We start from the raw sequence: 12,143 nt of genomic DNA, 5'->3' as shown, positions 1-12,143 counted from the left end.
TCTGTCTCCCTCGCACTTATACGCTTGCTACCTGGGCGATTTTCTGTCTCTCTCGCACTGGGTGCCCTTGAACGGGGGAACCGAGGGTGCAACCACTCTCGGAGGGTCGCGGGGGAACGCGATGTTTTGACGGTAAAACCACCCAAGTCCCGCCAGGCACTTATACGCTTCCTACCTCGAGGATTTTCTATCTCTCTCGCACTTATACGCTTCCTACCTCGGGGATTCTCTATCTCTCTCGCACTTATACGCTTCCTACCGCGGGGATTCTCTATCCCTCTCGCACTTATACGCTTCCTACCTCGGGGATTTTCTATCTCTCTCGCACTTATACGCTTCCTACCTCGGGGATTCTCTATCTCTCTCGCACTTATACGCTTACTACCTGGGCGATTTTCTGTCTCTCTCGCACTGGAAACGGGGCAACCGAGGGTGCAACCTTTCTCGGAGGGTCGCGGGGGAACGCGATGCTGCTTTGACGGAAAAACCACCCAAGTCCCGCCTGGCTATTTGCTGTCTCTCTGGCACTTATACGCTTCCTACCTCGGGGATTTTCTATCTCTCTCGCACTTATACGCTTCCTACCTCGGGGATTCTCTATCTCTCTCGAACTTATACGCTTCCTACCTCAGGGATTCTCTATCTCTCTCGCACTTATACGCTTCCTACCTCGGGGATTTTCTATCTCTCTCGCACTTATACGCTTCCTACCTCGGGGATTCTCTATCTCTCTCGCACTTATACGCTTGCTACCTGGGCGATTTTCTGTCTCTCTCGCACTGGAAACGGGGCAACCGAGGGTGCAACCACTCTTGGAGGGTCGCGGGGGAACGCGATGCTGCTTTGACGGAAAAACCACCCAAGTCCCGCCTGGCTATTTGCTGTCTCTCTCGCACTTATACGCTTACTACCTCCGCGATTTTCTATCTCTCTCGCACTTATACGCTTCCTACCTCGGGGGTTCACTATCTCTCTCGCACTTAAACGCTTCTTACATCGGGGATTCTCTATCTCTTTCGCACTTATACGCTTCCTACCTCGGGGATTCTCTATCTCTCTCGCACTTATACGCTTGCTACCTGGGCGATTTTCTGTCTCTCTCGCACTGGAAACGGGGCAACCGAGGGTGCAACCACTCTCGGAGGGTCGCGGGGGAACGCGATGCTGCTTTGACGGAAAAACCAACCAAGTCCCGCCTGGCTATTTGCTGTCTCTCTCGCACTTATACGCTCCCTACCTCGGGGATTCTCTATCTCTCTCGCACTTATACGCTTCCTACCTCGGGGATTCTCTATCTCTCTCGCACTGGAAACGGTACAACCGAGGGTGCAACCACTCTCGGAGGGTCGCGGGGGAACGCGATGGTGCTTTGACGGAAAAACCACCCAAGTCCCGCCTGGCTATTTGCTGTCTCTCTCGCACTTATACGCTCCCTACCTCGGGGATTCTCTATCTCTCTCGCACGTATACGCTTCCTACCTCGGGGATTCTCTATCTCTCTCGCACTGGAAACGGTACAACCGAGGATGCAACCACTCTCGGAGGGTCGCGGGGGAACGCGATGGTGCTTTGACGGAAAAACCACCCAAGTCCCGCCTGGCTATTTGCTGTCTCTCTCGCACTTATACGCTCCCTACCTCGGGGATTCTCTATCTCTCTCGCACTTATACGCTTCCTACCTCGGGGATTCTCTATCTCTCTCGCACTGGAAACGGTACAACCGATGGTGCAACCACTCTCGGAGGGTCGCGGGGGAACGCGATGGTGCTTTGACGGAAAAACCACCCAAGTCCCGCCTGGCTATTTGCTGTCTCTCTCGCACTTATACGCTTCCTACCTCGGGGATTCTCTATCTCTCTCGCACTTATACGCTTCCTACCGCGGGGATTCTCTATCCCTCTCGCACTTATACGCTTCCTCCCTCGGGGATTCTCTATCTTTCTCGCACTTAAACGCTTCCTACCTCGGGGATTTTCTATCCCTCTCGCACTTATACGCTTCCTACCTCGGGGATTCTCTATCTCTCTCGCACTTATACGCTTGCTACCTGGGCGATTTTCTGTTTCTCTAGCACTGGAAACGGGGCAACCGAGGGTGCAACCACTCTCGGAGGGTCGCGGGGGAACGCGATGCTGCTTTGACGGAAAAACCGCCCAAGTCCCGCCTGGCTATTTGCTGTCTCTCTCGCACTTATACGCTTCCTACCTCGGGGATATTCTATCTCTCTCGCACTTATAGGCTTCCTACCGCGGGGATTCTCTATCTCTCTCGCACTTATACGCTTCCTACCTCGGGGATTTTCTATCTCTCTCGCACTTATACGCTTCCTACCTCGGGGATTCTCTATCTCCCTCGCACTTATACGCTTGCTACCTGGACGATTTTCTGTCTCTCTCGCACTGGAAACGGGGCAACCGAGGGTGCAACCACTCTCGGAGGGACGCGGGGGAACGCGATGCTGCTTTGACGAAAACCACCCAAGTCCCGCCTGGCTATTTGCTGTCTCTCTCGCACTTATACGCTTCCTACCTCGGGGATTTTCTATCTCTCTCGCACTTATACGCTTCCTACCTCGGGTATTCTCTATCTCTCTCGCACTTATACGCTTCCTACCTCGGGGATTCTCTATCTCTCTCGCACTTATACGCTTCCTACCTCGGGGATTTTCTATCTCTCTCGCACTTATACGCTTCCTACCTCGGGGATTCTCTATCTCTCTTGCACGTAAACGCTTCCTACCTCGGGGATTCTCTATCTCTCTCGCACTTATACGCTTCCTACCTCGGGGATTCTCTATCTCTCTCGCACTTATACGCTTCCTACCTCAGGGATTCTCTATCTCTCTCGCACTTATACGCTTCCTACCTCGGGGATTCTCTATCTCTCTCGCACTTATACGCTTACTACCTGGGCGATTTTCTGTCTCTCTCGCACTGGAAACGGGGCAACCTGCGGGGCTCGCTATTTGCTGTCTCTCTCGCACTTATACGCTTCCTACCTCGGGGATTCTCTATCTCTCTCGCACTTATACGCTTCCTACCTCGGGGATTTTCTATCTCTCTCGCACTTATACGCTTCCTACCTCGGGGATTCTCTATCTCTCTCGCACTTATACGCTTGCTACCTGGGCGATTTTCTGTCTCTCTCGCACTGGAAACGGGGCAACCGAGGGTGCAACCACTCTCGGAGGGTACCGGGGGAACGCGATGCTGCTTTGACGGAAAAACCACCCAAGTCCCGCCTGGCTATTTGCTGTCCCTCTCGCACTTATACGCTTCCTACCTCCGGGATTTTCTATCTCTCTCGCACTTATACGCTTCCTACCTCGGGGATTCTCTATCTCTCTCGCACTTATACGCTTCTTACCTCGGGGATTCTCTATCTCTCTCGCACTTATACGCTTCCTACCTCGGGGATTCTCTATCTCTCTCGCACTGGAAACGGTACAACCGAGGGTGCAACCACTCTCGGAGGGTCGCGGGGGAACGCGATGCTGCTTTGACGGAAAAACCACCCAAGTCCCGCCTGGCTATTTGCTGTCTCTCTCGCACTTATACGCTTCCTACCCGGACGATTTTCTATCTCTCTCGCACTAATACGCTTCCTACCTCGGGGATTCTCTATCTCTCTCGCACTTATACGCTTCTTACCTCGGGGATTCTCTATCTCTCTCGCACATATACGCTTCCTACCTCGGGGATTCTCTATCTCTCTCGCACTTATACGCTTGCTACCTGGGCGATTTTCTGTCTCTCTCGCACTGGAAACGGGGCAACCGAGGGTGCAACCACTCTCGGAGGGACGCGGGGGAACGCGATGCTGCTTTGACGAAAACCACCCAAGTCCCGCCTGGCTATTTGCTGTCTCTCTCGCACTTATACGCTTCCTACCACGGGGATTTTCTATCTCTCTCGCACTTATACGCTTCCTACCTCGGGGATTCTCTATCTCTCTCGCACTTATACGCTTCCTACCTCGGGGATTCTCTATCTCTCTCGAACTTATACGCTTCCTACCGCGGGGATTCTCTATCCCTCTCGCACTTATACGCTTCCTACCTCGGGGATTTTCTATCTCTCTCGCACTTATACGCTTCCTACCTCGGGGATTCTCTATCTCTCTCGCACTTATACGCTTACTACCTGGGCGATTTTCTGTCTCTCTCGCACTGGAAACGGGGCAACCGAGGGTGCAACCTTTCTCGGAGGGTCGCGGGGGAACGCGATGCTGCTTTGACGGAAAAACCACCCAAGTCCCGCCTGGCTATTTGCTGTCTCTCTCGCACTTATACGCTTCCTACCGTGGGGACTTTCTATCTCTCTCGCACTTATACGCTTCCTACCTCGGGGTTTCTCTATCTCTCTCGCACTTATACGCTTCCTACCTCGGGGATTCTCTATCTCTCTCGCACTTATACGCTTCCTACCTCGGGGATTTTCTATCTCTCTCGCACTTATACGCTTCCTACCTCGGGGATTCTCTATCTCTCTCGCACTTATACGCTTCCTACCGCGGGGATTCTCTATCCCTCTCGCACTTATACGCTTCCTACCTCGGGGATTTTCTATCTCTCTCGCACTTATGCGCTTCCTACCTCGGGGATTCTCTATCTCTCTCGCACTTATACGCTTACTACCTGGGCGATTTTCTGTCTCTCTCGCACTGGAAACGGGGCAACCGAGGGTGCAACCTTTCTCGGAGGGTCGCGGGGGAACGCGATGCTGCTTTGACGGAAAAACCACCCAAGTCCCGCCTGGCTATTTGCTGTCTCTCTCGCACTTATACGCTTCCTACCTCGGGGATTTTCTATCTCTCTCGCACTTATACGCTTCCTACCTCGGGGATTCTCTATCTCTCTCGAACTTATACGCTTCCTACCTCAGGGATTCTCTATCTCTCTCGCACTTATACGCTTCCTACCTCGGGGATTTTCTATCTCTCTCGCACTTATACGCTTCCTACCTTGGGGATTCTCTATCTCTCTCGCACTTATACGCTTGCTACCTGGGCGATTTTCTGTCTCTCTCGCACTGGAAACGGGGCAACCGAGGGTGCAATCACTCTTGGAGGGTCGCGGGGGAACGCGATGCTGCTTTGACGGAAAAACCACCCAAGTCCCGCCTGGCTATTTGCTGTCTCTCTCGCACTTATACGCTTCCTACCTCCGCGATTTTCTATCTCTCTCGCACTTATACGCTTCCTACCTCGGGGATTCACTATCTCTCTCGCACTTAAACGCTTCTTACATCGGGGATTCTCTATCTCTTTCGCACTTATACGCTTCCTACCTCGGGGATTCTCTATCTCTCTCGCACTTATACGCTTGCTACCTGGGCGATTTTCTGTCTCTCTCGCACTGGAAACGGGGCAACCGAGGGTGCAACCACTCTCGGAGGGTCGCGGGGGAACGCGATGCTGCTTTGACGGAAAAACCAACCAAGTCCCGCCTGGCTATTTGCTGTCTCTCTCGCACTTATACGCTCCCTACCTCGGGGATTCTCTATCTCTCTCGCACTTATACGCTTCCTACCTCGGGGATTCTCTATCTCTCTCGCACTGGAAACGGTACAACCGAGGGTGCAACCACTCTCGGAGGGTCGCGGGGGAACGCGATGGTGCTTTGACGGAAAAACCACCCAAGTCCCGCCTGGCTATTTGCTGTCTCTCTCGCACTTATACGCTCCCTACCTCGGGGATTCTCTATCTCTCTCGCACTTATACGCTTCCTACCTCGGGGATTCTCTATCTCTCTCGCACTGGAAACGGTACAACCGAGGATGCAACCACTCTCGGAGGGACGCGGGGGAACGCGATGCTGCTTTGACGAAAACCACCCAAGTCCCGCCTGGCTATTTGCTGTCTCTCTCGCACTTATACGCTTCCTACCTCGGGGATTTTCTATCTCTCTCGCACTTATACGCTTCCTACCTCGGGGATTCTCTATCTCTCTCGCACTTATACGCTTCCTACCTCGGGGATTCTCTATCTCTCTCGCACTTATACGCTTCCTACCTCGGGGATTCTCTATCTCTCTTGCACTTATACGCTTGCTACCTGGGCGATTTTCTGTCTCTCTCGCACTGGAAACGGGGCAACCGAGGGTGCAACCACTCTCGGAGGGTCGCGGGGGAACGCGATGCTGCTTTGAAAGAAAAACCACCCAAGTCCCCCTGGCTATTTGTTGTCTCTCTCGCACTTATACGCTTCCTACCCGGGCGATTTTCTGTCTCTCTCGCACACTTTAGCGAGACGCCTGGCTATTTTCTGTCTCTCTCGCACACAATCGCGTCGTGCAAGGCGATTTTCTATCTCTCTCGCACATATACGCTTGCTACCTGGGCGATTTTCTGTCTCTCTCGCACTGGGTGCCCTTGAACGGGGGAACCGAGGGTGCAACCACTCTCGGAGGGTCGCGGGGGAACGCGATGCTGCTTTGACGGAAAAACCACCCAAGTCCCGCCTGGCTATTTTCTGTCTCTCTCGCACTTATACGCTTGCTACCTGGGCGATTTTCTGTCTCTCTCGCACTGGGTGCCCTTGAACGGGGGAACCGAGGGTGCAACCACTCTCGGAGGGTCGCGGGGGAACGCGATGTTTTGACGGTAAAACCACCCAAGTCCGCCTGGCGATTTTCTGTCTCCTTCGCACTTGTACGCTTCCTACCCGGGCGATTTTCTGTCTCTCTCGCACACTTTAGCGGGACGCCTGGCTATTTTCTGTCTCTCTCGCACGCAAACGCGTCGTGCAAGGCGATTTTCTATCTCTCTTGCACTTATACGCTTGCTACCTGGGCGATTTTCTGTCTCTCTCGCACTTATACGCTGCCTATCCGGGCGATTTTCTGTCTCTCTCGCACACTTTAGCGAGACGCCTGGCTATTTTCTGTCTCTCTCGCACACAATTGCGTCGTGCAAGGCGATTTTCTATCTCTCTCGCACTTATACGCTTGCTACCTGGGCGATTTTCTGTCTCTCTCGCACTGGGTGCCCTTGAACGGGGGAACCGAGGGTGCAACCACTCTCGGAGGGTCGCGGGGGAACGCGATGCTGCTTTGACGGAAAAACCACCCAAGTCCCGCCAAGCTATTTGCTGTCTCTCTCGCACTTATAAGCTTCCTACCCGGGCGATTTTCTGTCTCTCTCGCACACTCTAGCGAGACGCCTGGCTATTTTCTGTCTCTCTCGCACTTATACGCTTCCTACCCGGGCGATTTTCTGTCTCTCTCGCACACTTTAGCGAGACGCCTGGCTATTTTCTGTCTCTCTCGCACACAATCGCGTCGTGCAAGGCGATTTTCTATCTCTCTCGCACTTATACGCTTCCTACCCGGGCGATTTTCTGTCTCTCTTGCACACTTTAGCGAGACGCCTGGCTATTTTCTGTCCCTCTCGCACACAATCTCGTCGTGCAAGGCGATTTTCTATCTCTCTCGCACTTATACGCTTGCTACCTGTGCGATATTCTGTCTCTCTCGCACTGGGTGCCCTTGAACGGGGGAACTGATGGTGCAACCACTCTCGGAGGGTCGCGGGGGAACGCGATGCTGCTTTGACGGAAAAACCACCCAAGTCCCGCCTGGCTATTTTCTGTCTCCCTCGCACTTATACGCTTGCTACCTGGGCGATTTTCTGTCTCTCTCGCACTGGGTGCCCTTGAACGGGGGAACCGAGGGTGCAACCACTCTCGGAGGGTCGCGGGGGAACGCGATGTTTTGACGGTAAAACCACCCAAGTCCCGCCAGGCACTTATACGCTTCCTACCTCGAGGATTTTCTATCTCTCTCGCACTTATACGCTTCCTACCTCGGGGATTCTCTATCTCTCTCGCACTTATACGCTTCCTACCGCGGGGATTCTCTATCCCTCTCGCACTTATACGCTTCCCACCTCGGGGATTTTCTATCTCTCTCGCACTTATACGCTTCCTACCTCGGGGATTCTCTATCTCTCTCGCACTTATACGCTTACTACCTGGGCGATTTTCTGTCTCTCTCGCACTGGAAACGGGGCAACCGAGGGTGCAACCTTTCTCGGAGGGTCGCGGGGGAACGCGATGCTGCTTTGACGGAAAAACCACCCAAGTCCCGCCTGGCTATTTGCTGTCTCTCTGGCACTTATACGCTTCCTACCTCGGGGATTTTCTATCTCTCTCGCACTTATACGCTTCCTACCTCGGGGATTCTCTATCTCTCTCGAACTTATACGCTTCCTACCTCAGGGATTCTCTATCTCTCTCGCACTTATACGCTTCCTACCTCGGGGATTTTCTATCTCTCTCGCACTTATACGCTTCCTACCTCGGGGATTCTCTATCTCTCTCGCACTTATACGCTTGCTACCTGGGCGATTTTCTGTCTCTCTCGCACTGGAAACGGGGCAACCGAGGGTGCAACCACTCTTGGAGGGTCGCGGGGGAACGCGATGCTGCTTTGACGGAAAAACCACCCAAGTCCCGCCTGGCTATTTGCTGTCTCTCTCGCACTTATACGCTTCCTACCTCCGCGATTTTCTATCTCTCTCGCACTTATACGCTTCCTACCTCGGGGGTTCACTATCTCTCTCGCACTTAAACGCTTCTTACATCGGGGATTCTCTATCTCTTTCGCACTTATACGCTTCCTACCTCGGGGATTCTCTATCTCTCTCGCACTTATACGCTTGCTACCTGGGCGATTTTCTGTCTCTCTCGCACTGGAAACGGGGCAACCGAGGGTGCAACCACTCTCGGAGGGTCGCGGGGGAACGCGATGCTGCTTTGACGGAAAAACCAACCAAGTCCCGCCTGGCTATTTGCTGTCTCTCTCGCACTTATACGCTCCCTACCTCGGGGATTCTCTATCTCTCTCGCACTTATACGCTTCCTACCTCGGGGATTCTCTATCTCTCTCGCACTGGAAACGGTACAACCGAGGGTGCAACCACTCTCGGAGGGTCGCGGGGGAACGCGATGGTGCTTTGACGGAAAAACCACCCAAGTCCCGCCTGGCTATTTGCTGTCTCTCTCGCACTTATACGCTCCCTACCTCGGGGATTCTCTATCTCTCTCGCACGTATACGCTTCCTACCTCGGGGATTCTCTATCTCTCTCGCACTGGAAACGGTACAACCGAGGATGCAACCACTCTCGGAGGGTCGCGGGGGAACGCGATGGTGCTTTGACGGAAAAACCACCCAAGTCCCGCCTGGCTATTTGCTGTCTCTCTCGCACTTATACGCTCCCTACCTCGGGGATTCTCTATCTCTCTCGCACTTATACGCTTCCTACCTCGGGGATTCTCTATCTCTCTCGCACTGGAAACGGTACAACCGATGGTGCAACCACTCTCGGAGGGTCGCGGGGGAACGCGATGGTGCTTTGACGGAAAAACCACCCAAGTCCCGCCTGGCTATTTGCTGTCTCTCTCGCACTTATACGCTTCCTACCTCGGGGATTCTCTATCTCTCTCGCACTTATACGCTTCCTACCGCGGGGATTCTCTATCCCTCTCGCACTTATACGCTTCCTCCCTCGGGGATTCTCTATCTTTCTCGCACTTAAACGCTTCCTACCTCGGGGATTTTCTATCCCTCTCGCACTTATACGCTTCCTACCTCGGGGATTCTCTATCTCTCTCGCACTTATACGCTTGCTACCTGGGCGATTTTCTGTTTCTCTAGCACTGGAAACGGGGCAACCGAGGGTGCAACCACTCTCGGAGGGTCGCGGGGGAACGCGATGCTGCTTTGACGGAAAAACCGCCCAAGTCCCGCCTGGCTATTTGCTGTCTCTCTCGCACTTATACGCTTCCTACCTCGGGCGATTCTCTATCTCTCTCGCACACTTTAGCGAGCTACCGCCTGGCTATTCTCTGTCTCTCTCGCACTTATACGCTTCCTACCTCGGGGATTTTCTATCTCTCTCGCACTTATACGCTTGCTACCTGGGCGATTTTCTGTCTCTCTCGCACTGGTAAACGGGGCAACCGAGGGTGCAACCACTCTCGGAGGGTCGCGGGGGAACGCGATGCTGCTTTGACGAAAAACCACCCAAGTCCCGCCTGGCTATTTGCTGTCTCTCTCGCACTTATACGCTTCCTACCCGGGCGATTCTCTGTCTCTCTCGCACACTTTAGCGAGACGCCTGGCTATTTTCTGTCTCTCTCGCACACAATCGCGTCGTGCAAGGCGATTTTCTATCTCTCTCGCACTTATACGCTTGCTACCTGGGCGATTTTCTGTCTCTCTCGCACTGGGTGCCCTTGAACGGGGCAACCGAGGGTGCAACCACTCTCGGAGGGTCGCGGGGGAACGCGATGCTGCTTTGACGGAAAAACCACCCAAGTCCCGCCTGGCTATTTGCTGTCTCTCTCGCACTTATACGCTTCCTACCCGGGCGATTCTCTGTCTCTCTCGCACACTTTAGCGAGACGCCTGGCTATTTTCTGTCTCTCTCGCACACAATCGCGTCGTGCAAGGCGATTTTCTATCTCTCTCGCACTTATACGCTTGCTACCTGGGCGATTTTCTGTCTCTCTCGCACTGGGTGCCCTTGAACGGGGCAACCGAGGGTGCAACCACTCTCGGAGGGTCGCGGGGGAACGCGATGCTGCTTTGACGGAAAAACCACCCAAGTCCCGCCTGGCTATTTGCTGTCTCTCTCGCACTTATACGCTTCCTACCCGGGCGATTCTCTGTCTCTCTCGCACACTTTAGCGAGACGCCTGGCTATTTTCTGTCTCTCTCGCACACAATCGCGTCGTGCAAGGCGATTTTCTATCTCTCTCGCACTTATACGCTTGCTACCTGGGCGATTTTCTGTCTCTCTCGCACTGGGTGCCCTTGAACGGGGCAACCGAGGGTGCAACCACTCTCGGAGGGTCGCGGGGGAACGCGATGCTGCTTTGACGGAAAAACCACCCAAGTCCCGCCTGGCTATTTGCTGTCTCTCTCGCACTTATACGCTTCCTACCCGGGCGATTTTCTGTCTCTCTCGCACACTTTAGCGAGACGCCTGGCTATTTTCTGTCTCTCTCGCACACAATCGCGTCGTGGAAGGCGATTTTCTATCTCTCTCGCACTTATACGCTTGCTACCTGGGCGATTTTCTGTCTCTCTCGCACTGGGTGCCCTTGAACGGGGCAACCGAGGGTGCAACCACTCTCGGAGGGTCGCGGGGGAACGCGATGCTGCTTTGACGGAAAAACCACCCAAGTCCCGCCTGGCTATTTGCTGTCTCTCTCGCACTTATACGCTTCCTACCCGGGCGATTCTCTGTCTCTCTCGCACACTTTAGCGAGACGCCTGGCTATTTTCTGTCTCTCTCGCACACAATCGCGTCGTGCAAGGCGATTTTCTATCTCTCTCGCACTTATACGCTTGCTACCTGGGCGATTTTCTGTCTCTCTCGCACTGGGTGCCCTTGAACGGGGCAACCGAGGGTGCAACCACTCTCGGAGGGTCGCGGGGGAACGCGATGCTGCTTTGACGGAAAAACCACCCAAGTCCCGCCTGGCTATTTGCTGTCTCTCTCGCACTTGTACGCTTCCTACCCGGGCGATTTTCTGTCTCTCTCGCACACTTTAGCGAGACGCCTGGCTATTTTCTGTGTCTCTCGCACACAATCGCGTCGTGCAAGGCGATTTTCTATCTCTCTCGCACTTATACGCTTGCTACCTGGGCGATTTTCTGTCTCTCTCGCACTGGGTGCCCTTGAACGGGGAACCGACGGTGCAACCACTCTCGGAGGGTCGCGGGGGAACGCGATGCTGCTTTGACGGAAAAACCACCCAAGTCCCGCCTGGCTATTTGCTGTCTCTCTCGCACTTGTACGCTTCCTACCCGGGCGATTTTCTGTTCTCTCGCACACTTTAGCGAGCACTCGCCTGGCTACCTATTTTCTGTCTCTCTGCTGCTGCACATGCACCATCGCGCTCGCTGCACAGGCGATTTTCAGTCTTTCTCGCACACATTTGGGGTCCCTGGCTGTTTTTTGTCTCTCTTGCACATTCATAGGCGTCTCGGCAGGCGATTATCTGTCTCTCTCGCACACCTAAGCGGGCTCCCTGGCTGTTTTTTATCTCCCTCGCACACATTAGGGGGTCCCTGGCTTTTTTCTATCTCTCTCGCACACATTAGCGGGGTTCCTGGCTGTTTTCTGTCTCTCGC

The 12,143-nt window shown here is 54.0% G+C and overlaps 1 long non-coding RNA gene across 1 annotated transcript in view; it reads left to right on the top strand.

Annotated features, from left to right (window-relative positions):
- The window catches only part of LOC140224680 (uncharacterized), a 378,383-nt gene that overhangs the window by 27,032 nt on the left and 339,208 nt on the right, over positions 1-12,143 (top strand). The window lies entirely within an intron of this gene.

This window comes from Bemisia tabaci, chromosome 5 (genome assembly GCF_918797505.1).
Source record: "Bemisia tabaci chromosome 5, PGI_BMITA_v3".
Taxonomy (NCBI): Eukaryota; Metazoa; Arthropoda; class Insecta; order Hemiptera; family Aleyrodidae; genus Bemisia; species Bemisia tabaci.
Note: the sequence above shows the minus strand (reverse complement) of the source record. Positions and strands in the feature narration are given on the sequence as shown.